The 25364-nt window shown below is 35.0% G+C and overlaps 1 protein-coding gene across 2 annotated transcripts in view; it reads left to right on the top strand.

The window, feature by feature from the left end:
- DPP10 (dipeptidyl peptidase like 10) overlaps positions 1–25364 on the top strand; it is a 722439-nt gene that overhangs the window by 208009 nt on the left and 489066 nt on the right. The gene's annotated exons all lie outside the window — the stretch shown is intronic.

Here is a 25364-nt window from a genome sequence, read left to right as displayed (position 1 = left end):
TCCCCACCATCTTTGCCAATTCTAGGATGAAAGAGAGACAGTGCTCCTTTTGTTCAAAGTCAGAAGGAGATAGAGCGCCAGAGAGAAACAGAGGGTTGGCACTGACCCCTGGAGAATAAGAACACTCTCAGTGCAGTGATGGGCGGAGTGTTATGATAACTGCTTTACACTCATGTTTCCTGTAAGATTGAGACAGATTATTCTGTGCATTTTATGTTTTTCCCCCTCCCACTAATATATACACAGAAAGGGCTGTTGAAATTATGACATCTCTTACTTCTGATTCATACCTTAGAGAATTGAAAATTAGGTTAAAAATATAATTAATTGTTACTATGGCTGACCTCCTTTTTTAGAGCATTATATTTCAAAGTATCATACTGTCAAAAGTGTATCATTTCTGCAAAAATTAAAGAAATGCTTACAAAAGTGTTCCACTAAAGTATCTTTCTCCAAATTACCAAAAATGTTTTTTTTAATTTCTATATGATTTATATGTTATATTGTACTTTTACCAAAGTTTAAATTAAGTTTAATCTATATTAAAAGTATTGGGTTGGCCATTTTTCCCCCATAAGATATCTCTAGTAGTGCTCAGGTGACTTTAATTTCATTCTAAACAATTTTGTTACATGGTATTGTGACAGCTGTCATATCAGCATGCATTTAAAAACAAACTCATCAAAACTGGTGAATTTTTGTGTAACCACTTTAATATTGGAGATGGAAGAAAATAGGCAACATTTTTGGCAAATTATGCTTTACTATTTCAAGAAAGATAACAATGCACTGAAATACAAAGAAGGATTTGTGCAGTGTAAGGAGAAGGTGCTTCGATGATCAAATGGGTCAAAAGTGGTTTGCAAAGTTGCATGCTGGAAGTTTCTCACTGGACAATGCTCCACAGTAGACCAGTTGAAGTTGATAGCGATCAAATTGAGACATTAAATGAGATCAATGTTATATCATGCAGGAGATAGACAACATGCTCAAAATATCCAAATCAACAAAGTTATTGGTGAAAATGAAAAAGGTGTCTTTTATTTTACAGAAAAAACAAAACCGACTTTTCTGGCCAACCGAATATTTGAAATTATACTATGGCAACCTTATATACTAATTGCAAATATACAAACTTTTTCTATTTATTTTAATTTTTTTTCTGTAAAGTTCTTTCAAGCATGAAAATGTATTCCACCTAGGACACACATGTACCGTCTACTATATGACTTGTTCTGTACAGGTTTGTGAATATCAAAGTGAATATAAACATGAGTCTATGTGTAGTCCTCAGTATGCATTTCCTTCTGAGAAAACTGTAGTGCAGTGTTGGAACACTTCAAGACTACTTTGTACTAAGATTATTTCATACCAAGCGGGGTTTGTTTTCTGCTTGTTCTTTAATCTTTTTTTTATCATTTTTTATTGATGATCGAATACAGTTGTCTCCATTTTCCCAACAACTTTCCCCCACCCAACCCAACACAACCCAACCTCCCACCCTCAATCCTTCCCCACTTTGGATTTGTCCATGGGTCATTTATACATGTACCTTGATTACGCTTCCCCTTCTTTCTACCAATATCTCCCTTGCTCCTACCTTCTATTTACTGTCAGTTTGTTCTTTATTTCAGTGTCTCTGGTTATACTTCTCTTGCTTGTTTGTTTCATTGATTAGTTTCCACTTAAAGGTGAAATTGTCTTAAAGGTATTTGTCTTTCACCACCTGGCTTACTTTACTTAGCATAATGCCCTTCAGTTCCATCCACACTGTTGCAAGGAGTTGGGGCTCCTTCTTTCTTTCTAGTTGCATAGTATTCTGTTGTGTAAATGTACAACCATTTTTTGATCCACTCATTTACTGATGGGGACTTAGGTTGCTTCCAGCACTTGGCTGTTGTAAGTTGTGCTACTATGAAGATTGGGGTGCATAGGTTCTTTTGGGTTGCTGTTTCAGGATTCTTAGGATATAGTCCCAGCAGTGGAATTGCTGGGCCAAAAGGCAAGTGCCATTTTTAGTTTTCTGAGGAAATTCCATACTGTTTTCCACAGTGGCTGCACCAGTCTGCATTCCCACCGACAGTGTATTAGGATTTCCTTTTCTCCACAACATTGCCAGCACTTGTTGTTTGTTGATTTGTTTATGAATGTCCACTCAGACTGGTGTGAAGTGGTATCTCACTGTGGTTTTAATTTGCATCTCTCTGATGGCTAATGATGCTGAGCATCTTATCATATGTCTCTAGGCCCTCAGTATGTCCTCCTTGGAGAAGTGTCTGATCAGGTCCTTGGCCCATTTTTTAATTGGGTTGTTTGTCTTCTTGGAGTGGAGTTGTGTGAGTTTTTTATATATTTTGGAGATCAAACCCTTGTGTTTTAAATCTAAGTTTAAATAGTTTCCTTAAAGGAATTTTTTTTAAGATTCCAGCTTGTTTTAAAATGATAATGTTTATACTAAGTACCAGAGAAAATAGGGAAAAGTATTTAGCCATAAAATTGAGTGTTAACATGTCAGCCAAAAATGTTTTCAGGAAAAGAATATTTTTATGGTTTAGAAATTCGATGATTATTTAAAGTATTTAAAGGTAGTTGGAAATAGAAAACAAACTTTAGGTTAGGAGAGCTAAACTTTCATGTTAAACCCTACTTTTAGAAAAGGAACCTATACTTTTATTTTTAAAAGAAGGAAAAAATTCTGAGTGAGAGTGATGAAAGAGTTATGCTTAGAGTTTGTTTACAAGCCTTACTGAGTCCCATCTATGTTCCCTGTGCAGGGTTTTATATATTTCAGGTGGAATTTGTTACCATTTGAAAGATTTGCAGTAAAATAAATGGTGTTCTCATGCCATAATAAATTGTATAGACTTATGGTTGGTCTTGTCTTTGTTGGCCCAGGAACTAGGTTTTTCAACACAAATGTCAATTCAGTAGGCACTTGATATTGACATCTGTCTTTCCATCTACATGTCCACCTATCCTTTTATTCACTTGACATGTATTTATTGAGAATAGCAAACATCTTCTAGATATAAATATGAATAAATGCAATCCTTTTGCTCAAGAAAATTCTTAATTTAAAGGGTCTTTTCCCATTGTGCATAGTATCTTTACTCATATATATGTGTTGAAGAAATGAAATTGGTAATCAAACAGAAAGTAGAGACAAGTGGAGAGGTGCAAGAAATATTTGTTCTGAGCTATGATGAGGTTTAACTTTCTTTTCCTCTGAATCAAAAACACATCTCTCTCTTCCTCACCATCTTCACTACAATGGAGGGCATACATCAGCACATTTTGTTTTATAAAATTCTTTTTATTCTTTCTGCCTTTCCTTTATTTGATACACTTTTCACTTATGCACATGACTAATATAGACATAGACCACTGACATGGTTAAAAAAGTAACATAACTGTGGGACCTAGAGGATTCAGAAACTATTTACAAATAACAGACCTGAAACATTAGACAACAATTAGGTGATGCATTTGTGAGGTATTTTTTTTAAAGTACATTGGAACTGTAAAAGATCAGTTCCAGTTAAGAATAACTGAAATAGTCTTTGTGGAAGAAATGAAGCTCAGTTTCATTGTAGAGGGCAGAGGAACCTAGGAGAAGGAAAAGGATATCTTTGGGAGAACAAGTGATAGGAATTAGCATAACATATAAGGTTAAGTAATAAAAATGCTGTGTGTATGCATGTTTGTGTGTAAAATTAATGTTGAAAAAAGTCCGTCAACTCAGTATTGGCATATAATTAGTATCTTAATACTTGCTTATTTCACTGTACTAAATAAACTTTGATCTCTTTTAGCAGATTCACTTTTATTACTTCATAATTTGAAATAAGTAAAATCTTGAAATTGCTCTGATGATTATCAACTCTTTTATTTTCTGTAGAATTAAAATGGGAAATATTGGTAATAGGAACTTAACTTTAGATAAAGAGAATTCACACTTACTTTTCAAATATATACCGGTATTCGCATTACTTTGAAAAATCTTGTTTGGGAGGGAGGACCGGTACTAATTTTGCATTATAGAAGAGTAAGTTGAGATACAAAAGCTTTTATTCACTTCTTCTAGTCAAGCAGTTATTCGCTCTGACTAGAATGCAGGTCTTTCATGTTCAGTGTTGGGTAGGACACACTGAAGTGCAGAAATGTCTAGAGTGAATGTTTTGTTTTGTAGTTGAATTAACATTTAATAATGTTTATAAATTAATAAAACACATGCATGCCATAAATAAATATTAAAACAAAGTAAGATAATAATAAATGAAGATTTTATTTTACTCATACTGGACTGTTTGAATGTGACTAGAATTTTTAGGTGATTTTGAGATAATGTAATTATTTTATATCATTGATTGCAACTGTAAAAAAAAGTTCTGAAGCTAACCATAATAATAAACTCATATTTACCTATTATACTTTGAATACAAATTGCTTTCCTTGAGTCATGTTTTCTCTGTGTGTGTGTGCGTGTGTGTGTGTGTATTTCTCTCTGAGGGACTAATTTTACCTAATCAGGTTTGTCATGTAGTCAGTTTAAATGAGCCATTGAGATATTTAGATAAAACACAATCAACTATTACAATTTTTACATAAGATAAATAAGTACTAAGCATGTAGGTACATATCAGAAAATCTTTGGGTAGATGAATTGCTAGTGATAATATTTTTCATCATTAAATGGCTAAGATTCTCTATGGTAAATCATTCATGCACAAGCATTTACTCAACTGAGAGTTTCCATCCTGTTCATGGTTGTTCGGTGTCATGTGTTCATAGAGGCACACACAATAGTAGCTCTAGGAGATCTAGTTCTACTTTTCTATATTTACCTTTTATTTTTGTTCCTGATGAGAATTACATACTATTTACATAATGTTCTAGAGATGCAAACAATATAAAAAAGTTGTAGTATCAGCCTTCATAAATTTATGGTTAACACTACTAACAAAAATTATGTTTGGGAGTCATCTAATAGTTGCCTGGAACCATGCTTTGCATTTTTAATTTATTACATCTAATACTTATAGTTATTTATTTTAAGCAGAGATATGTTCATATTATAAATGAGGAAGCAGAGGTTTAGAGCACATAAGTGCAAGGCTACACAGCTAGAAGGTGTCAGAATTAGAATTTAAGTTCACATATTCCGTTATTTTAGGTAATAAATAAGCATGGTAACTGTAAACAAATATAAATTAAGGAAAATAATATTAAGAGAAAGACATAATATGAAGAAAAATTAATTTTTAATATGAGATTAAGCATGTGCTGTATAATTAATGTAGGAAAAAATGAAATTTCTCAAACCAATTTACACAAGAACACTGTAATAGGTGCATACAGAACTGAAATTTGAAACTTAAGGTGGAATAGAAAACAGAGTATTGTACTGAAATTCAGGAATTCTAGCTTAATAGTTGAATATTCACCTTGGGTAAACCTCATCACCTTCCAGAACCTCATATCCTTCATCTGTGTAATTAGAGAGTTTGACTGAATGACACCCGAGATCTCTTCTGTTGTCCTATTTGAGAATTATCTAAATTTGGGTATTGTAGAAAAATAGGCCTTAAAGCCTGGTATTAGTATTATTTTGGGAACGTTATTGCATCATAACACCTGGTATTAGTATATCTACATATACTAATGTCATAACACCTGGTACTAGTATAATTTTGGAAATGTTATTAATAATAGTACTATTAATATCAGTATTTTTGAATTCTCTGCTATCACTTTTAAAACTAGATTCTGTTCTTTTTCAACTTCTGGCAGACTTGCTAAGTGACATGAGAGAAGTTGATAATTCAGTTTATGTTGTTAAGATGCAAACATTATTTTTATCATCCCTAATGACAATACACCTAATGCCCTACACATCTACTTACGAGTTATTACTAATTATGCCTTGTTTCAAATGAGGATTGAACGTTTGAGGCAGCATGGAAAGTGTGAGAAGGAGATATTCCGGTCATGGCATTTTTTTATGGAACTTCTCAGTGGAACTTTGTCCACTTTTGTCTATAAAACTGTGCACTTTTATGTCCATTAGTCATAAAAGTGGAGTAACAGTATAATGGACTTACAAGTAATCATCACCAGTTTGTTAGTGATTACCAACATCTTATGAATCTTATTTCATAAAAGGTTACAAATATAAGTGTGGAATTGTAAGTGTTGAAACAGCTAAAGGAATAAATCTGATTCAAGCAGAGAGCACAAATAGGGCAGTTATTAGAGATGTGGTCAAAGGAAAGATTCTGTGCTAATCATAGCTCTTGTCTTAAATTGGGCTAATTCTGAATGACATCGTTTACCATTAAGAGTCCAAGCAAGGAAGTAAACCAGAATTATGAGCTAGAAATCCTGATAAATGGTTGAAAAAAGTTAAACCTAAAGAAACAAGGAATTAAGAGAGTTGTTATTGAAATGCAACAGGATACGCAAAGCCATCCTGTGAGTAAGGGGTTAGAGTGATCATGTAGACTTCAGAATTAACTAACCTGGAAGTCAGTGGGGATACATGTGTGCTCATCTAGCATCAGTCATATCTGATGAGTGTAGTTTTACAACTTTTGGTTAGACTAGGGTAGAAAGTAGTGTGTTCTCCATCCCTGCTTATACTATAGACAGGTTGGGTGATCATGTGATAAAGATGCTTTAATGGCATTCATATAAAGTCAACATAAAGGTGTAATTTAAGCTACTGGTTTAAAAACTATCAGTTTAGGAAACTATTGATACATTGACCTAAAAGAGTTCCTAGGGAATGGTGTCAGCCTTCACAGAAATTTATCTGCTTCTTTTTTCCACACAAGAAACCTCCATTATGTGACATGAGGTGCTTGTCTCTTTGTTTTGACTGATCCTATAGAATTGCTGATTTAAAACTTAATAATTTAAAATCAGACCTCATTTTGCACTTCCAGTTAATAACACCTTGGTATACTCCTCTGTGCTGTCAGTACCTTTGGCAGTTTGAATGAGCTTGAACATACCATAAAGGGGCTGTGCACCCTAGCCGTTAACCTGTCACTACCACGTACTTGCAAACAGCCTCTGAAAGCAGGTAACTTGTACCTACCTGGTCTCTGATAATATTCAACTTGTAAGTGAAAAATTACACATACTAATTAGTTATATGTGTACATTACCCCCTTTTATAGGAACATGAATGTTTGTTTTGGTTTCTGACAATACCAGTCATACTACTTGTGTAATTTTTCTACTGTCACCCCACCCCTGTGACAAAATATATTTTCTATTGCACTCCTTGGAGTTGAATGCCATCAAAATCCCATTGTAGTTAAATAATTAAGACATTATAAAATATGTAAATTAGAAAAGTGAGGGAGGCCTTGTATAGCAGAAGTACTGCTTAATCTTCTTGGGCTGATGCTCGGAACCATTTAGATGTGTTGCTCTTTATGGCCTTCCCAATACAGAGGCAGAAAAGCAGCCTTTCTGTATGTCAGATGGCATATCTAACAAGTGAAGAGTTAGACCTCCAGAAATTAGGACTGAGTGACATAGTGGGCAAGTCTCTCTTGACCTCTCTTAGTGTCCATGTCTCCACCCATTAAACTGAGGGGCTAATTTCTCTTATTCCTTCTTTTTAAAGTCGTTGTGAGCATCACAAGGGATACAAGTTCTCTAAAAACTTTAAACTATTTATAAATTTTTGTCTCTATACATATTGATTGAGAAATTATTTTCACTTCCTTAGTCTGTATAGCTGTGGGCAAGTCAACCAATATTTCTAGGCATTACTTTTGTTCAGGCACCACGGTGAGAATCACAATAGCAATAATAACTAGTTGTTGGGTGTAGAGTATGTGCCAGGCACTGGGCTAACTGCTTGTAATGTATAATGTTATTTAACCTTCACAACAACCATATGAATTATGTTTATGATCTTCAATTTAGTTGAAGAAACTAAACTTGGAAAGTTTAGTAATTTTTCCAGAGAGAAAAATGCAGAGTTGGAGAAAGATTTCTTAGGTTATTTAATGAAGAGAGATTAAGGGTACTAAGTTTAAGCTATGCAAGTAAAGAAATTCTGGAGATCTGTATGTGGAGCCATAGCTGGTTTATTAAATTATGAACATGTAGACTATGACCAGCTGAATGAGAAGGCACAAGTTACCCACACTGTTCTACAACATCAGACCTCTCCCCATGGGGAAGTGAGAGCACCAGGGACATTTTGATTAAAGGCTCAGTGTCAGCACACACACAAAGGAAGTAAAGTCACAAGATTTATTACTTATAGATCCTGTGTGCCAGAACCAGGAACGGGTTGGCTACGCAACAACTCAAAATAGCTGTTTTCTCATCACAGGATCTAATGTACAACACTGTGATTATAGTTAATAATATTGTACTGTTATACTTGAAATTCAGTAGAATGCCAGCCTTAAGTGTTTTCACCATACACACACACACACACAGTAAGGAGTATAGTAACTATGTGAGGTAATCAATGTGCTAATTAGTTTGTGGTGATTACTTCACAATGTATACATATATTGAAAATATCAAGCAGTGTACCTTAAATATATACCACATTTTATTTTTCAATTAGGTCTCAAAACTGGGGGGAAAGAGAAAAAAAATTAAATTACTTAAAAATTAATCCAAAAAAGTTTGCCTAGATGAGGTATGTGTTGGAAGAAAGTAAAAGTTAGAGAATGAAACATTTATTTTTTAAAATTCTTTCTGTTATGTCCCCAAACTTGCCCTTTGTACCAGAAACAGATCCCTGCTTTTCCTTAGGAAATGTCAGTTCTGCTCTAATTCAACCATGACTCTTTCCGGCATCCATGTTTTGTAAAAACGCTCCCTGGACTACCAAACTCAGGTTCAGCCCTGTCGGCCCCCACACTGCTAATCTAGGTTTTCTCAGAGCAGGGACATTACATTTTGTCTTTTTATTGAGTTGGCCACAAAGTTTGTTTGTTTTCTGTAAGATGGCTGTAGTGGAGCTTGTCTTTAACTTCATTTGAAACAATTTTGTTAGATTTTATTGTGACAGCTGTTATATAAGCATGAATTTAAAAAAAACATCAAAATTGGTGAATTTTTGTGTAGCCATAATATTGAAGATGGAAGAAAATAAGCAACATTTTTGGCATATTATGCTTTATTTCAAGAAAGGTAAAAATTATTTCAAGAAAGGTAAAAATGCAACTGAAACACACACAAAAACGATTTGTGCAGTGTATGGAGAAGGTGCTGTGACTGATCTAATGTGTCAAAAGTAGTTTGTGAAGTTTCATGCTGGAGACATCTCTCTGGATGATGCTACACAGTCGGGTAGACCAGTTTAAGTTGATAGCCATCAAATGCAGATATTGAGAACATTATCGATGTTTTACCATGTAGGAGGTAACCAACATATTCAAAATATCCAAATCAATAAAGTTACTGGTGAAAAAGAAAAATGTGTCTTTTACTTTATGGAAAAAAAGTAAATGAACTTTTTGGCCAACCCAATATATCCAGAATCAAAAACAATGTCTATGCGTGTAGTTACTTCAACCAATGCATTAGTACTTTGGTGCCACAGATACTCATTTTAATTAAAAAATAGACAAAATTGTGAAGGTTATCTTTGCAATGTTTCCTTGTAGTCTTAGATAAATATCTATAGTAGAGGACATTATTTCTTCTTTCAATGATTAAAAGAATGAATAGCCTTCAATTTGTTTAAAGCTTAACGAAAACTAAATTATTACCAACATACCACAGAATGTAATGTGAGTACTGATGGGCAAACTCCTGTTTCAAGTAACATCTACATAATAAGAGTAATACTGTTTCTCTATAACTGTTGGGAAAAATTCTAAGGAGTAAAAGTATTTTTTTCTATTGGGAACCCTGAAATAATCATTCATGTCATGGAACTGCATGTACTTGAGCAAACCACACCTTTGGAGCTAGACAAATTGTGCTGGACTCTAATGTACTGTTGGAGACATTTTGCATGCCAGTAGGGCAGTGGATTTTGCTCAAGCCCATCTTTGTCTAGCTCCAGATGTGCCATAAGAGACAAAATGTGAACATGGAGACTTTAAAATAGGAATCATTTGGAAGCTTTAAAGAGGGAAGTTTCAAATTATGGTGTAGGTTGGCTCCTTAGAGCTGTACTTGACACCAAGAACTGGAAAAGCCTGAATACATCAGCTGGGGATGATTAAAGTAGGCCGAAAGTAGGTGGGTTACTCAGAACACACCATATCTTTAGTACCTATAGAACACAGGTGGCAGACACAAGGCCCATGGGACGAATCTGGCCCTCCACCTTGTTTTATCCAGCCCGGCACCTTGTTTCTACCCAGGGGCATCTCTGAGCTCTTGCAACCGTTAAGGAGTAGTTACATTTATCCAGTCCTAAAATTACATTTGGCCCTTTGAAAGCAACCGTGAGACTTATGAGGCCCCTGGTGAAAATGAGTTTGACACCCCTGCTATAGAATTTCCATGTTTATAAATTTATTTTTTGATTTTAACACTGAGTTTACATATGTTAGTTAACTTTTTTTCCCTTCCTTGACTTTTCAAACCTCAATACAATGGCACTTAATTCTAGAAAGCCAATACTAGGAGGATACTGGGAGAGATTTTAGGTACTGGGAGGTATTCTTCAGTTAGCCATAAGGTCTTTGACAGTGGGAACTGCGTTGTTTATTTTTATGTTACTCCTATAACTCCCAGCTCAGTACTCACCACCCTTTAGGTATTTATTTATTTATTTATTTATTTAGAGCTAAAATGGGTCCCTAACCATTAACTGCCACCATCCACGGTCATCATCACAAGCCCTGCTGTACAATTAGATGAGGTGAATTATACAGTGACTATTGTATTTTTCAAGGTCACAAAGGCACACAGCCCTATTTAAGATCAACCAAGTGATTATTTTCATTATAAATTAGTATTAATATATTACCAGGTTTTCTGACCTTCTATAATGAAAATTTCTGATAATGGATTTATTGATTACATGCAATCTAAAAGGTCAACTTTAAAGGAAGAGGACACAAACAGTGATTGGGAGTCAGTGCCTGGGATTTTGCTGAGAAGTGACACTTTGATAATGGAATTATCTGGCTTCTTGCCCAAGGACATCAATAATGCTTAAGATGACTGTTTACTCTCAACCTTTTTAATCTGTCATCTTGTCCCTTATTAATATCATCTTTTGACTAACCTGCATATTCTGAGTGTCCCAAGTTTACCTTCTAACTTACTTATTTCCCCTTTTTAGTCATTAATTCTTATTAATATTTTCAGTGCTGCTAATAAATTTTCATTCCTTGAAGATCTTAATTATGTTTCTTCTTCATATCATCCAGTGAGCTTTTTATCTCCATTTTGTTCCTGACAGTTTTATGCTATAATTATATACAACACATATTTTCATAGGTCCTTTAATGATCTAAACAGATTTTTAAACCATTTTTTTTAGAAAAATTTCTTGTCTTCAGATAGGTGAAAATCAGTCATTATTTCCTCCTCTGAGTCCACAGGATGATGTTCTATACACTTTTACTCATTAACATTGTTTTCCTTCTTATCTTTGGAGGAAGGATCCTTTATCTAGATGCAGTGTTATTTCCTCTTGCTTTACTGGGTCTTCCAAGATCTGAATATATATGGGACAGGTGGAGTTGTTGGGCTCCTGCATCACTCCTCAGTGTCTAAGCAGATTCCAACTAGTAGTCCTATGAGCACTGTTACTGCATTTTTCCCATCTCTTCTGGTCTTATCTCTCTGACTGACACTCCAAATAACATTCATAAAAAATTGGAGTCCAAGGTATTTTCCAGAAGTTGACATTTCTAATGGACATTATAAGAGTGATACTGTGGAGAGGAGAGAATTGGAAAGTAAAACACAGTATCTGGGCTACTTCAGGAAGCACCTAAATGATAGACAGATGGCTGGTTTAAATATCTGGTTAAAATAACCCCTTGAATTTTATTTCATTTTTTAATTTTAAACTATATTTCATTGTTATGCTATTTACAGTTGTATCATTTTTTCTCCCATTTATTCCCCTCCACCCGGTATCCCCCCTTCCACTACCACTCCATCCCTCCTTAGTTCATGTCCATGGGTCATACAAGTTCTTTGGCTTCTCCATTTCCTATACTATTCTTAATCCCCCAACCCCAGTCAATTTTGTACCTACAAATTATGCTTCTTATTCCCTGTACCATTTCCCCCATTCTCTCCCCTCCCCCTCCCCACTGATAACCTTCATGTGATCTCCATTTCTGTGTATCTCTTCCTGGTCTAGTTGTTTGCTTAGTTTGTTTTTGTTATTGTTTAGGTTCAATTATGGATAGTTGAGTTTGTTGTCATTTTACTGTTTACAGTTTTTGATCTTCTATTTCGTAGATAAGCCCCTTTAACATTTTACGTAATAAGGGCTTGGTAATGATGAACTCCTTTAACTTGACCTTATCTGGGAAGCACTTTATCATCCCTTCCATTCTAAATGATAGCTTTGCTGGATAGAGTAATCGTGGATGTAGGTCCTTGCCTTTCATGACTTGGAATACTTCTTTCCAGCCCCTTCTTGCCTGTAAGGTTTCTTTTGAGAAATCAGCTGATAGTCTTATAGGATAGATATACTTTGCCTACTAGTACAAGCAAAAGAAGGACAACAAATTTAAAAACAAAAAACATCCAGAACTCCCAGAAAATCAAACTGTATGGAAGTCTGACAACCAAGGAGTTAAAGGAGAAACATTCATCCAGATGGTAGGAGAGGCAGAGATGGGAAGCTGGGGTGGAGAGGACCCATGGCACGGTGGCTGGAGCACCAGGTAGTTCCACATTTGCATGCGGATAAACCAGGAGGGACAACTGGGGATCAGGACAGATCATGCAATCCAGGGTTCCATCATGGGTAAAGAAAGCCTCAAAAGCTCCAGCTATAAAAACCTGTAGGGGTTGCAGAGGTGGGAGAAACTCCCAGCCTCACAGGAGAGTGCACTGGAGAGATCCACATGGTCCTAAAACATACACAAACCCACCCACCAGTCTGCTGGGTGGGAATCAGCACCAGAAGGGTCCAATTTGCTTGTGGGAAGCTGGGGAGTGACTGAAAGTCAGCAGAAAGCCTAAGAACTGGCATTGTTCACTTTTGGACCTCTTCCCCACATATAGCTCCACAAAGCAGTGATGTAAATTGTCCCGCCCTGGTGATTACCTAAGCCTCTGCCCCTTAAAACAAAACAGGAGTGCCAAGACAAAGAATATGGCCCAAATGAAAGAACATATCAAAATTCCATAAAAACAACTAAGTGGTGAAGAGATAGCCAACCAATCAGGTGCAGAGTTCAAAACATTGATAGTCAGGATGCTAACAGAAATGGTTGAGTATGGTTGCAAAATAGAGGAAAAAGTGGAGGCTATGCAAAATGAAATAAAGGAAAATGTACAGGGTACCACAGTGATGGGAAGGAAACCGGGGCTCAAATCAATGATTTAGAGCAGAAGGAAGAAGTAAAGATTCAACCAGAACAGAATGAAGAAACAATTCAAAAAAAAAAGGGGGGGGAAGGCTTAGGAACCTCTGGGACAACTTTAAATGTTCCAACATCTGAATCATACGGGTGCCAGAAGGAGGAGAGGATGAGCAACAAATTGAAAACTTATTTGAAAAAATAATGAAGGAGAACTTCCCCAGTCTGGCAAAAGAAATAGACTTCCAGCCAGGAAGCCCAGAGAGTCCCAAAGAAGCTGGACCCAATGAAGTACACACCAAGGTACCACATAGTTACATTACCCAAGATTAAAGGTAAGGAGAGAATCTTAAAAGCAGTAAGAGAGAAGGAGAGAGTTATCTACCCTTTGAATTTTAGATCCAACAGAAAGACAATGTTGGAAAAGGTAGACTGTATTGGGCCTTTTTATGTGTTTTCTTGTTTTTTTGTTTTTGTTATTAGCCTATTTTTATTTATTTATTTTTAATTTATGGCATCTAGCCTGGTGATCTAAATATTGTGGGTTTTTTAATTAAATTGATTGGGGTGACATTGGTTAATAAAATTATATAGGTTTCAGATGTAAAATTCTATAATATTGCATTGGCCAAAAAGTTCACTAGGTTTTTTTCCATAAAATAAAAGACACAAGTGGTTTTAGGAAGGTCTATAAAGGGCACATGGACAAAACCAAAGGGGGATATGATCAAAGGTGGGAAGTGGGGATCGCTGGGTTGGGGGGAAAATGTAGCCAACTGTACTGGAACAAAAATTTTAGAAGTTAAAAGAAAAAATGATATATTTTTTTCATTTTTACCAATAACTTTATTAATTTGTATGTTTTGAGTATGTTGGCTATCTCCCACTATTGGCTTCTAGTGGGTAGAAGTCAGGGGTGCTGCTGAATATCTTCCAATGCATAAGATATCCCACAGCAAAGAATTATTTAGCCAAAATGTCAGTAGTTACAAGAAACTTTGCAAACTACTTTTGACATGTTCGATCAGTCACAGCACCTTCTTCATACACTGCACAATATATTTTTGCACTTCAGTTTTTACCTTTCTTGAAATAATAAAGCATAATACTCCAAAAATGTTGCATATTTTCTTCCATTTTCAATATTAAAATAGCTGCACAAATTTTGACCAATTTTGATAATTCCTTTAAAATACATGCTGACATAACAGCTGTCACAGTGCAATCTTAACAAAATTGTTTAGAATGAAGTTAAAAACAACTAATCACTACTAAAGCCATCAAACATAAAAAAAATAAACTTTTTGGCCAACCTAATACAAACATCTGTATATTGTATCATGTGTTTACTACCACAAGTCAATTCTCTTTCTGTTACCATTTATTTCCCTTTTACCCTCTTCTACCTACCCTCACCTCACTTTCCCTCTGGTAATCATCATACTGTTGTCTGAATCTATGTTTTGTTTTTTTTTTCTTAACCCCTACACCTTTTTTTAATCCATCCCTAGAGGCATTATGTAGGTGATAGAAATTTCTTAGAAGCTCACAGTTCTTCTTCTCAATATAGTATGGTATCAACTAAATAAAACTTTATTTGTTTCCATTAAAACTTGGTAGAATTTGAGAGAGCGTATGGAAAGTACTACTAATATTTAATATTTTTTACTTTTTAAATTATCAATACCAATTTTCTCTTGTCTGATTTTAAAGTCCTTTGAATCAACATAATATTATTTTATGATTTAAAGGTAATATAATATCAATAAGTCACTGAGACTTTGATGAAGTACAGTATCAGATAACCTTTTTCAACTGAAATGAATTAAAATTAATTATTAACAAGAACTAATGAGCTTCTACATCTTTGTGTGAGGTATATGCTTAATATTTCTTTGTTTTGAAGTTATGATAAAGTTAAAATCCTACACAAAAGCTAATAAAACTAGGTTAATACTTATAAAATAAGAAGTTGATACTTAATTAGAAGTTTTGATAGAAAAAAAGCAATTATTCTAGGTTTTGGATTGGATTTTAATATTTCTAACTGACAACAATTTAGAAATTAAAGAAATATTTTTAAAGTTTGGCCTTTATCTGGTATGCAAGTTTGAGAAAGTTACTTAATCTCAGGGATATCACTTAGTTCAAGGTCGTCAATATGTTCAACATACCTGTGTTTTAGCTGTTACAATATATTCAGGTGTGAAAAAATTATTAAACATTTCCCTGAATTCCTTACAGCATTATTTCTCTATCTCTTTTTGTCATGAGGCTTTGTTCTAACAAAATTACACATGGAAAGAGGAAAGGAAGGGAGAGAGTGTGGGAAGGAGGTAGGAAAAGGAAGAGGAAGAGGGAAATAGCTCCTCTGAATAAAACCTGACTCAGGGACTGGTGGTCTGCAGTGGGCCATATTTCTCTTCTTTCTTCTTGGCATTCCCAGGAAGCCTATGTGAAATCTCCAGGTCCTCAAGGAGCACAGCATGAAAAATTACAGCACATAGTGTTTTGAGATCAAAGGATGTATTTGAACACTTCTAGTGATATGCAAAGTATACAAATAAAATGCTCAATATTACTTTAATTTCCTATTATTTTATTATAATGTTTCTTTCATCTTTCTATTTTTTATTTTAATTTTATTAAATTTATTGGGGTAACATTGGTTAATAAAATTATATAGGTTTCAGGTGTACAATTCTGTAATGCATCATCTATGTATTGCACTGTGTGCCCATCAGCCAGAGTCAAATTTCCTTGTCACTATGTTTGACACCCTTTACCCTGTATTACTTCCCCACAACCCTTTTTTTTCAATTCATTATTTCTTTTAAACATTTGAAATAGCATATCTTATTATACTTATTCTTTTAATACTTATTGTTAATTATCTTTTTGCAATATTAAAATTGCCGTTAATTTGATTTGATTTTGATCAAAAGTATGAGAAGAAATGTTAATATGTAGAAATGTAATTATCTTTGAAGTGTGGAAATTCTAGTCCTTTTATGGTCACGTGGATGCGTGGACGTGTTTTAATGTGATACGGTGTTTTCACCGAAGGGCTGTATGTTGTTGTGTGTTTATGCAAATGTGTGATAGGAGTTTGTCTTTTAACTTGAAGTAATCCGAAGTATTTTCTTTGAGTAAAATTTGACATTATCAAAATTTGTATAAGAAACTGCCTTTTTATGGTAGTACTATTGTAGGGAAAGTTTATATCTAATTATCTGTGATAGATTTCCAGTCAAATATATGATTTTATTCTTTACTTGCTGAGAAAAATGAACTGTTTTCATTAATTTTATCAGTTACTTTAAGCATAGAATCTGTGGACATTAACAGAGGGCTGTTTGAGTTTGAGTTTTCATTGAAATGGTTTTCTAAGATTTCATTGCATACCAGAGGGAGATTTTTTCCCTAAATTAGCTGGAAGATCATAATTTGACATATCTGTATGTAACAGTAAATGACCAGACTACTATCCAGATGGTGTAATTTATCTGTAGCTTTGTTATACTAAAGGTATAAACAAATAAATCAATACAAACATTGATTGGAAAGGAATTGTTCTCAAAAGTATTTCAAAATCAAGATTATTTTATAAAATAATCCATATGCTCACAATAAAGCAGAAAATTGAAGTTTGGATTATTATAAATAAAATAGCATTTGTGTTAAATGTAATCAAATAATATGTTGAGCCTTTAAATCATTTTACATAGATATTTGCCTTAAGTTTCCCCTGTATTTATTATTAAATACATACTTCTTGAGTGCCTGTCAAATGCCACACCAATATTTGGTTTTGGAATTAGAAAGATGAATGAGGGATGATACCATAACTCAGGGTGAGATAGAGAAGAGGGTGAATAATTTTAGTAAAATGTTTGAGTATCACTTAATGTGAGAAATCTTTTTTTTTCTTTTTTTCTTTTTATTGTTGTTCAATTACAGTTGTCTGCATTTTCTCCCCACCCCTCCACCCCACCCCAGCCAAACCCACCTCCCTCCTCCCCCTTGACTTTGTCCATGTGTCCTTTATAGTAGTTCCTGAAAACCCCTCTCCCCACTATCCCCTCCCCACTGCTCTCTGGCTATTGTTAGATTGTTCTTAACTTCAGTGTCTCTGGTTATATTTTGTTTGTTTTTTTCTTTTGTTGATTATGTTCCAGTTAAAGGTGAGATCATATGGTATTTGTCCCTCACTGCCTGGCTTATTTCACTTAGCATAATGCTCTCCAGTTCCATCCATGCTGTTGCAAAGGGTATAAGCTCCTTCTTTCTCTCTGCTGTGTAGAAATCTTTTCAAGATAAATATTATAGCATTAGAAAGATTTAGTTTCTGTGGTGAAGCATTTAGAAAAGAATTTGAGCTTTCATAGGGTTTCTAAGAAGGAACAGAAGATGCTGAATCAACAAGAAAGGATCAAAGAGCCTTCCAGGCTGCAGGAATAATGGTTGCTTAATGGAAAATGAAGCTTTCTACGCAAACACCTGAGAAATTTCTTAGTTTTTCGTCCATTGTTCAGTTTATTGGCTGATTTTTCTGCCTAAGCAAAAGATTCTTTTTTGTTCAAATTAATCCTTTTAAATTTATCTGTAATACATACAAAGATGCTCAGAAAAGAAAATGTTTTACATCAAAGTTTTCAGACTTCACCATGCAAAAACTTGGGTTCCAAAGACATGTCACTGGAGCTGTGGAAGGAACAGCAGAGTGAACATCTTTTGATTCTCTGTTTTGACCAGAATAATTTCACTTGAAACTGGTTTTAACATTGAGTTTTCTCACACACACACAAAAAAAATCCATTGAAAAAGTAAATCCACAAGCAATATACATTTAACTGAAATCCACTGTTAAAGACAACTTGTTGGTCATTTTTCTTGTTCAATCTATTCTAGGTAACAGGATAACTGAGGGCTTGTCTACAGGCTTGGAAACACTTATTATCTGTTGGAATTCATACCTATTTTTTTAAGTTCATTTAGTTTTGACCCATGATGATTTTAGAAAAGGTCATGGAAAAAGACAAGGTAATTGATCATATTAGGATGGAATTAATGCATGAAGAACTGAAACCTGATCTTGAAAATTGTAGTGGATGACAATTTGCAGGGAAAGAAAAGAAAAACATGCAGAAAGAAGAATAAGCATGGAGCAAAAACTGTACAGTCAAAGACTGGTTCCAGTTCTGCCCCTTACAAACAAAAAGAACAGGAAAGTTAAGGTTTAATTCCTTTATTGCATGTTTTGTAAAACGAGGAATGGATTTAAACAAGAAAATCAATTTAAGCAACCAATATGTGTCTTGGAGCCCTTCATCTGTCTAAGTCATGTACTACAAACATAGGAGCTCAGAAGATGTAAGATAAACCAAAAGTGAGCATGCATCAGAATCACCTGGAGGCCTTGGTGAAACAGAAATTCCTGGGTGACATCCCCAGTCTCTGTAGTAGATATAAAAATTGGCACCTCTAACAAGTGCCAGTGATGCTGCTGGTCCCAGCACTACACTGAGAGAACCCGTAAGATAAACAAAGCACATGCCTTTAAAATCCAGGAAATTTGTCTTCTTGAAATAAGAAGACAAACTAATGACTGTTCTCCTTAAAGAGTTGTTGAAGGTGGGAGAACCAAGATGGCGGCGTAGGTAGACACACTGCGCCTCCTCGCAAAACCAGAACTGACGGAAAATCGAACGGCAAGGAAGTCTGACACCAAGTAAATAAAAAATAAACATTCATCCAGACCGGTAGGAGGGGCGGAGACAGGCAGCCAGGCAGCCAGGCAGAGAGGACTCGCGTGCCTGTGGTGGGACTGAGACTGGCAGAGTGTGTGAGGAACAGGTCAGGCAGTCTGACCACTAGCAGACCCTGCAGCCCCACATTCGCGCACAGATAAATCGAGAGGGCCAGACTCAGAGTGGCGGAGAACGGGGCAGGCAGAGCAGCAGGTAGCACCCTGTGGCCCCACATTCACGCACAGATAAACCAGGAGGAACTGTGGGGAGCGGAGCAGACCGAGTAACCCAGGGCTCCAGCATGGGGAAATAAAGCCTCAGACCTCTGATTGAAAGCGCCCGTGGGGGTTGGGGCGGCAGCAGGAGAGACTCACAGCCTCACAGGAGAGGTTGTTGGAGAGACCCACAGGGGCCTAGAGTGTGCACAAGCCCACCCACTCGGGAGCCAGCACCAGAGGGGCCCAATTTGATTGTGGGTAGGGGAGGGGGTGACGAGGTTCAGTGGAGAGTGGAGCAGGTGCCTTTGCTCGCTCTCGGTCCCTCCCCCATATACAGTGTCACAGCGCAGTGACCAGCATTACCCCGCCCTGGGGAACACGTAAGGCTCCACCCCTTTAAGTAACAAATGCGCCAAGACAAAAAAAAAAAAAAAAAAAAAGGCCCAAATGACAACACTTCAAAGCTCCAGAAAAAATACAACTAAGTGAGGAAGAGATAGCCAACCTATTGGATGCACAGTTCAAAACACTGGTTATTAAGACACTCACAGAATTGGTTGAATTTGTTCGAAAACTAGATGAAAAAATGAAGCCTATGCCAAGAGAAACAAAGGAAAATGTACAGGGAACCAATAGTGATGGGAAGGAAAATTGAACTCAAATCAACAGTGTGGACCAGAAGGAAGAAAGAAACATCCAACCAGAAAAGAATGAAGAAACAAGAATTCAGAAAAAATGAGGAGAGGCTTAAGAACCTCCAGGACATCTTGAAACGTTCCAACATCCGAATTATAGGGGTACCAGATGGAGAAGAGGAAGAACAAAAAATGGAAAACTTATTTGAACAAATAATGAAGGAGAACTTCCCCACTCTGTCAAAGGAAATAGACTTCCAGGAAGTCCAGGAAGCTCAGAGAGTCCATAAGAAGCTGGACCCAAGGAGGAACACACCAAGGCACATCATAATTACATTAGCCAAGATAAAACAGAAGGAGAGAATCTTAGAAGCAGCAAGAGAACAGGACACAGTTATCTACAAAGCAGTTCCCATAAGACTGTCAGCTGATTTCTCAAAAGAGACCTTACAGGCAAGAAGGGGATGGCAAGAAGTATTTGAAGTCATAAAAGGCAAGGGCCTACATCCAGGATTACTGTATCCAGCAAAGCGATCATTTAGAATGGAAGGGCAGATAAAGTGCTTCTCAGATAAGGTCAAGTTAAAGGAGTTCATCATCACCAAGCCATTATTATATGAAATGTTAAAGGGACTTATCTAAGAAAAAGAAGATAAAAAATAGGAACAGTAAAAATGACAGCAAACTCACAGTTATTAACAACCACACCTAAAACAAAAACAAAAGAAAACTAGGCAAACAACTAGAACAGGAACAGAACCACAGAAATGGAGATCTTGTGGAGGGTTATCAATAGGGGATTGGGAGGGGAGAGAGCGGGGAAAGGTACAGAGAACAAATAGCATAAATGATAGGTGGAAAATAGACAGGGGAGGGTAAGAATAGTGTAGGAAATGTAGAAGCCAAAGAACTTATAAGTATGAACCATGGACATGAACTATAGGGGGGAAATGTTGGAGGGAGGGGGTGGGCAGGATAGAGTTGTGCGAAGGGGTGGAAATGGGACAACTGTAATAACATAATCAATAAATATATTTTAAAAAAGAGTTGCTGAAGCATTTGTTACTGAACAAGTTAAATTAATGTTTTTTTGAAAATCAGAAGTTTACTAAGTTTGTCCAAATGAGTATGACAATATTACCATATTTTGCCATGTATAATGCACACCCAATATTTTGTCTCAAACTTTCAGGAAAAAAAATCTTTTGTTTTATTTTTTTAATTCAAATTTTTACTTATTGATATTTAGATAACTTGTTTTTTGTATCATCAAGGAATTATAGCATTTATTTTTGTACTTATTATGGTACAAGAAATTTTATGTAACAAATAAATAATTACAAAACACAAGAACAGATACAAGTTATTTCAGGTACTACCCATATATAATGTGTGTCCTTATTTTTCCCTCAAAAATGTGGGCAAAAATAGTGCACATTATACATGGCAAAATATGGTACTATGATTTTTAAATCAAGTTTTTTGCATCATGTAGGCCCTACTTATTAATACTTTTCACAAAATTTGAAGTATGTGTGATTGTTTTATAAGTTTAATGTATTCTACTCCTTTTGCTGCTCTAGCATGCCTGCCATGTGCATTCTATTTAGATTTTCAAGATGAACTCTCAGGTTGAACTCTTCCTGTCCCTCAAACACTCTGCTGGTATTTTGGATATATTTCCATCAGGTGGCAGAAGTGGTCTCTTAGATTAACTCTCATGAAAATATTTCCAGATTCATCTTTTTAAGTACAACAAATCAACCTTTTTCATGAAAATACATGAATGTAGAGCTCTTTCATCAAACACTATTTAAAGATTGGTTTAGAAACTAATTTTACCTTATCACATTCCTTTTCCTTTCCTTAATGATTTTCAGTGCTGTAGGTTGTTTTGCTGTTTTCAATAGCATTTTGCTTTTCTGATCGCATAAACCTATTCAGACTTATTTAATTAATGTTTTTCTTTCTGAGTGTTATTTTGCTGAATATTATTATTTGGACACAGATCCAAACTTACTAAGATTGTGTGATTCTCATAGTGGAAGAGAAAAGTACTAAAGAGGGAATAATTCTGATATTCACATATTTTAAGAAATGCCATTTGAAAAGGGGTATATTTTGATTTTGCCTAGTATCAATGGAGGAAAATTATAGAAAACCATATTTCATCCTAATAAGATAAAAAACATTTATACAAACAGGGTGTGGTAGAATGATTAAATAATGTTGCTACTTTCCATAAATTCCTTCAAATTATGAGTGGATCCTTATAAGAAATATTGTACAAGAGGTTCTTGAACAGGATGTGTGTTGGATCTCGATTTCCTTATGGCTCTCTAACAATGACCATATTATAATTTACCCTATTTTTTCTAATGCTTCTTTCTTTGTAATATAACTAGTTTTTAAAGTTTTTTAAAATACATGTAGTTAAGAATATAAAATTGGGGTCTTGCATTATGAAAATATTTTTCATTAATGCATGTAATTTTGTTGATCATATTGTTTAAATTATGGAGCTATAAATTAGAGAAATGTTATTCTCAACATGAATTATGGAAGAAAAGACATTGAATAAAAGACTTTAAAAAGAAGAAAAATAGTGCATGTAAGATCTTTTGGGTTTAGAAATATGAACAATCATTTTCTGGTGGTAGTTTTTGAAAATTGAAATTCTTGTTTTGCTATTTCTTTAGCTTCTGGGTATTACTTAAGACAGTGAATGACAAGGTAATCATACCCTTCAGAAGTAAGAAAATCTCTGCAGGCTTTATAGCACCTACTTGATTTCAATAAGTATAAAAGGTTTTGTAATTTTGCAGTATTCCACATTTGATGTAAAGACAAGATTGATTCTGTTCTGAGCTCAGCAGGATGAAACTCTTAGCAAGTATGAAACCCTCTTAACTGGCCCACATCCTTTCAGTAGTATTAACTATCACACAGCCAGAGGCCAGTTGTCATCACTGGTTATTGACTCAGCTATGAACCAGAGGAAAAGGTTGTTAATAAATGCTCATCAGAGACTAGATTAGTTGACGAGTCCCTGGAGTTTATATTCTGGCATATGTAGTAAACATACAACCATCATTGAAGTCAAAGTAATTAGGCTTGTATGGGAATCCTGGTTTAGACCTTTAGTTTGACTTTTTGCCAATTATTTAATTTAGACTAAGTAGTACCAGAGATATAAACACAAGCCACAAATGGTATCTGCCTGCCCTCAAAAAATTTACAACTAACAGAATTGTTGGTGCAGTCAACTTACTGATATTAAAAATATGTGACCTGTATTATAGATAAATACGAATGCAGTCAGCCCTTGTTGTCTGATTATTTAAGGAGAACAGGGAAAGCTTCCTGGAGGGTGGAACAACTTAGTTAAAACCAGAAGGAAAAGTAGAAATGACTCTTTTTTTAAAAAAAGTATTTATTGTATTTTTTCAATTACCATTTATCCCCCTTATACTCTCTTCCACTTCCACTCACCCCTTCCCTCCCCTGCCCCACAATCACCACGCTGTTGTCCTTAGTAAATATTTGAGATCTTGTCTGTTTGTGTCAAACACTCAGATAATAACAATGTAAAGTAACCATGTGGTTTAGTAGGACCATCCAATGAGATAGGAAATCTTATTTCTCCATTTCCAGATGAGAACATAGATGTTTGGGGAGGTGATACAAAATCATTGATTACATATAGCAGTACTGCAGCTGAGAGTCAAAACAACATTAATGTTCTCAGTCCCTGGGCAATACTGGGCAGAACTTTAGACAAATGGACTTGTAAGTCTTTCCTATAAAGGTCATATTAAAGCTAAGTAAATGGATTAAAATTCTAATCGATAATAGAATGAGGGAGAAAGAGATCTGAGCAGTATGCCAGGGAACTCCCTGCCATAATTTATAAGAATAGGAAAAAAGAGCCAGAAAAATAAGTGGAGACATTAGAAATAGGAAGAATGTTACAAAAAATGTCATCAAAAGGGTAACTTAAAATTATCATGCATATAGCACTTTGTGACTTACTAGTAGTATTTCATAGAAGGAATTCATTACAATGTTGAGGGAGAATTCTGGAAACAAGGCATTGGTGGGTGAATGTTGAGAGAGGGAGTAAATGCAGGAAGGGAAGGTGCTCTTGCTAAAGACATATTGGTGGAGATATTGCAGGACATGTAAAACACATCTTTGTTTGCTTGTTTGTGTGCAGATTGAAGACTTCTAAAGAAACTTGCTTGTCTTTTGTTACTGTTACACAATTTTGTCCTAATTTTTTGAGATTTGAGGAATGGGGATGTTTGGCCTACAATATAAATTCTGAATTTAAACATACAATGTGTGAATTTTATGTATGAACACCTAAAAGTATTTTGAGTTTGTCCTTAGCATTAGGAAAAGGTGTGGTTTCTCAGTATTCCTTTTAAGGATTAGTAAGACTGGCATTTAGAATATTACTAGGGTGATAGTTTATCACTTTTTTTTCTCCTTTCTTTCTTTCTTTTTTTTTTTTTAGCTTTGCTCTTTCAGACTGACATTCAGCACCTGAATTTCTGTAATGAGCTTTCATTGGTTATAATGGTCTTCTTTCCAATGCTCTCTCTGTTAGTTTCATATTATTAGATCTCTTCTTCCATCTAAATTCTTTTGAATGAAGAAGAGGTATGAAGTAAAATCATGAATATTTCACTGTCAAGCAGAGCATGAGTTGGATGTAAAAAAATGTATGAGCTATAATAGTTTTTGTCCCACTTTCACTTTCTGTCCACATTTATCCTACCCATTCAATTATACTTTTAAAGGGGACAATAGGAAATAACTGAGAAGTAAAGAGAATAAAGACAAAAATGTTGAAAAATCAACAATATAACTTTCCATTTAAGAAATGACAAAGAGAAGAGAAATTTAAATTTCCCCCCAAATCTGAAGAAATGATAATATGAAATAGAGCATAAATCAATGATATTAAAAATAGAAAATAATAGAAAAAATCAACATAACCAAAGGTGCTTATATGAAAACATCAGTAAAACAGATAATCCTCTAGCCATGCTAAGAATAAGTGAGAGAGGACACAAATCACTAAAAATAAATTAAAGAGATGCATCACTATAGATTTGACAGTCATTAAAAGGATAATAGAGGAAAACAAGGAACAACTTTTTGCCCACAAATTTGATAACATAGGTGAAATAAACTAATTCCTTGAAAGACACAATTTGACAAAACTCACAGATTAAGATACAATCTAGATAAGGTCTATTT

The sequence above is a fragment of the Desmodus rotundus genome, chromosome 2, assembly GCF_022682495.2.
Source record: "Desmodus rotundus isolate HL8 chromosome 2, HLdesRot8A.1, whole genome shotgun sequence".
Taxonomy (NCBI): domain Eukaryota; kingdom Metazoa; phylum Chordata; class Mammalia; order Chiroptera; family Phyllostomidae; genus Desmodus; species Desmodus rotundus.
The sequence above is the reverse complement of the archived record's forward strand: the minus strand, read 5'-3'. Positions and strand labels throughout refer to the sequence as shown.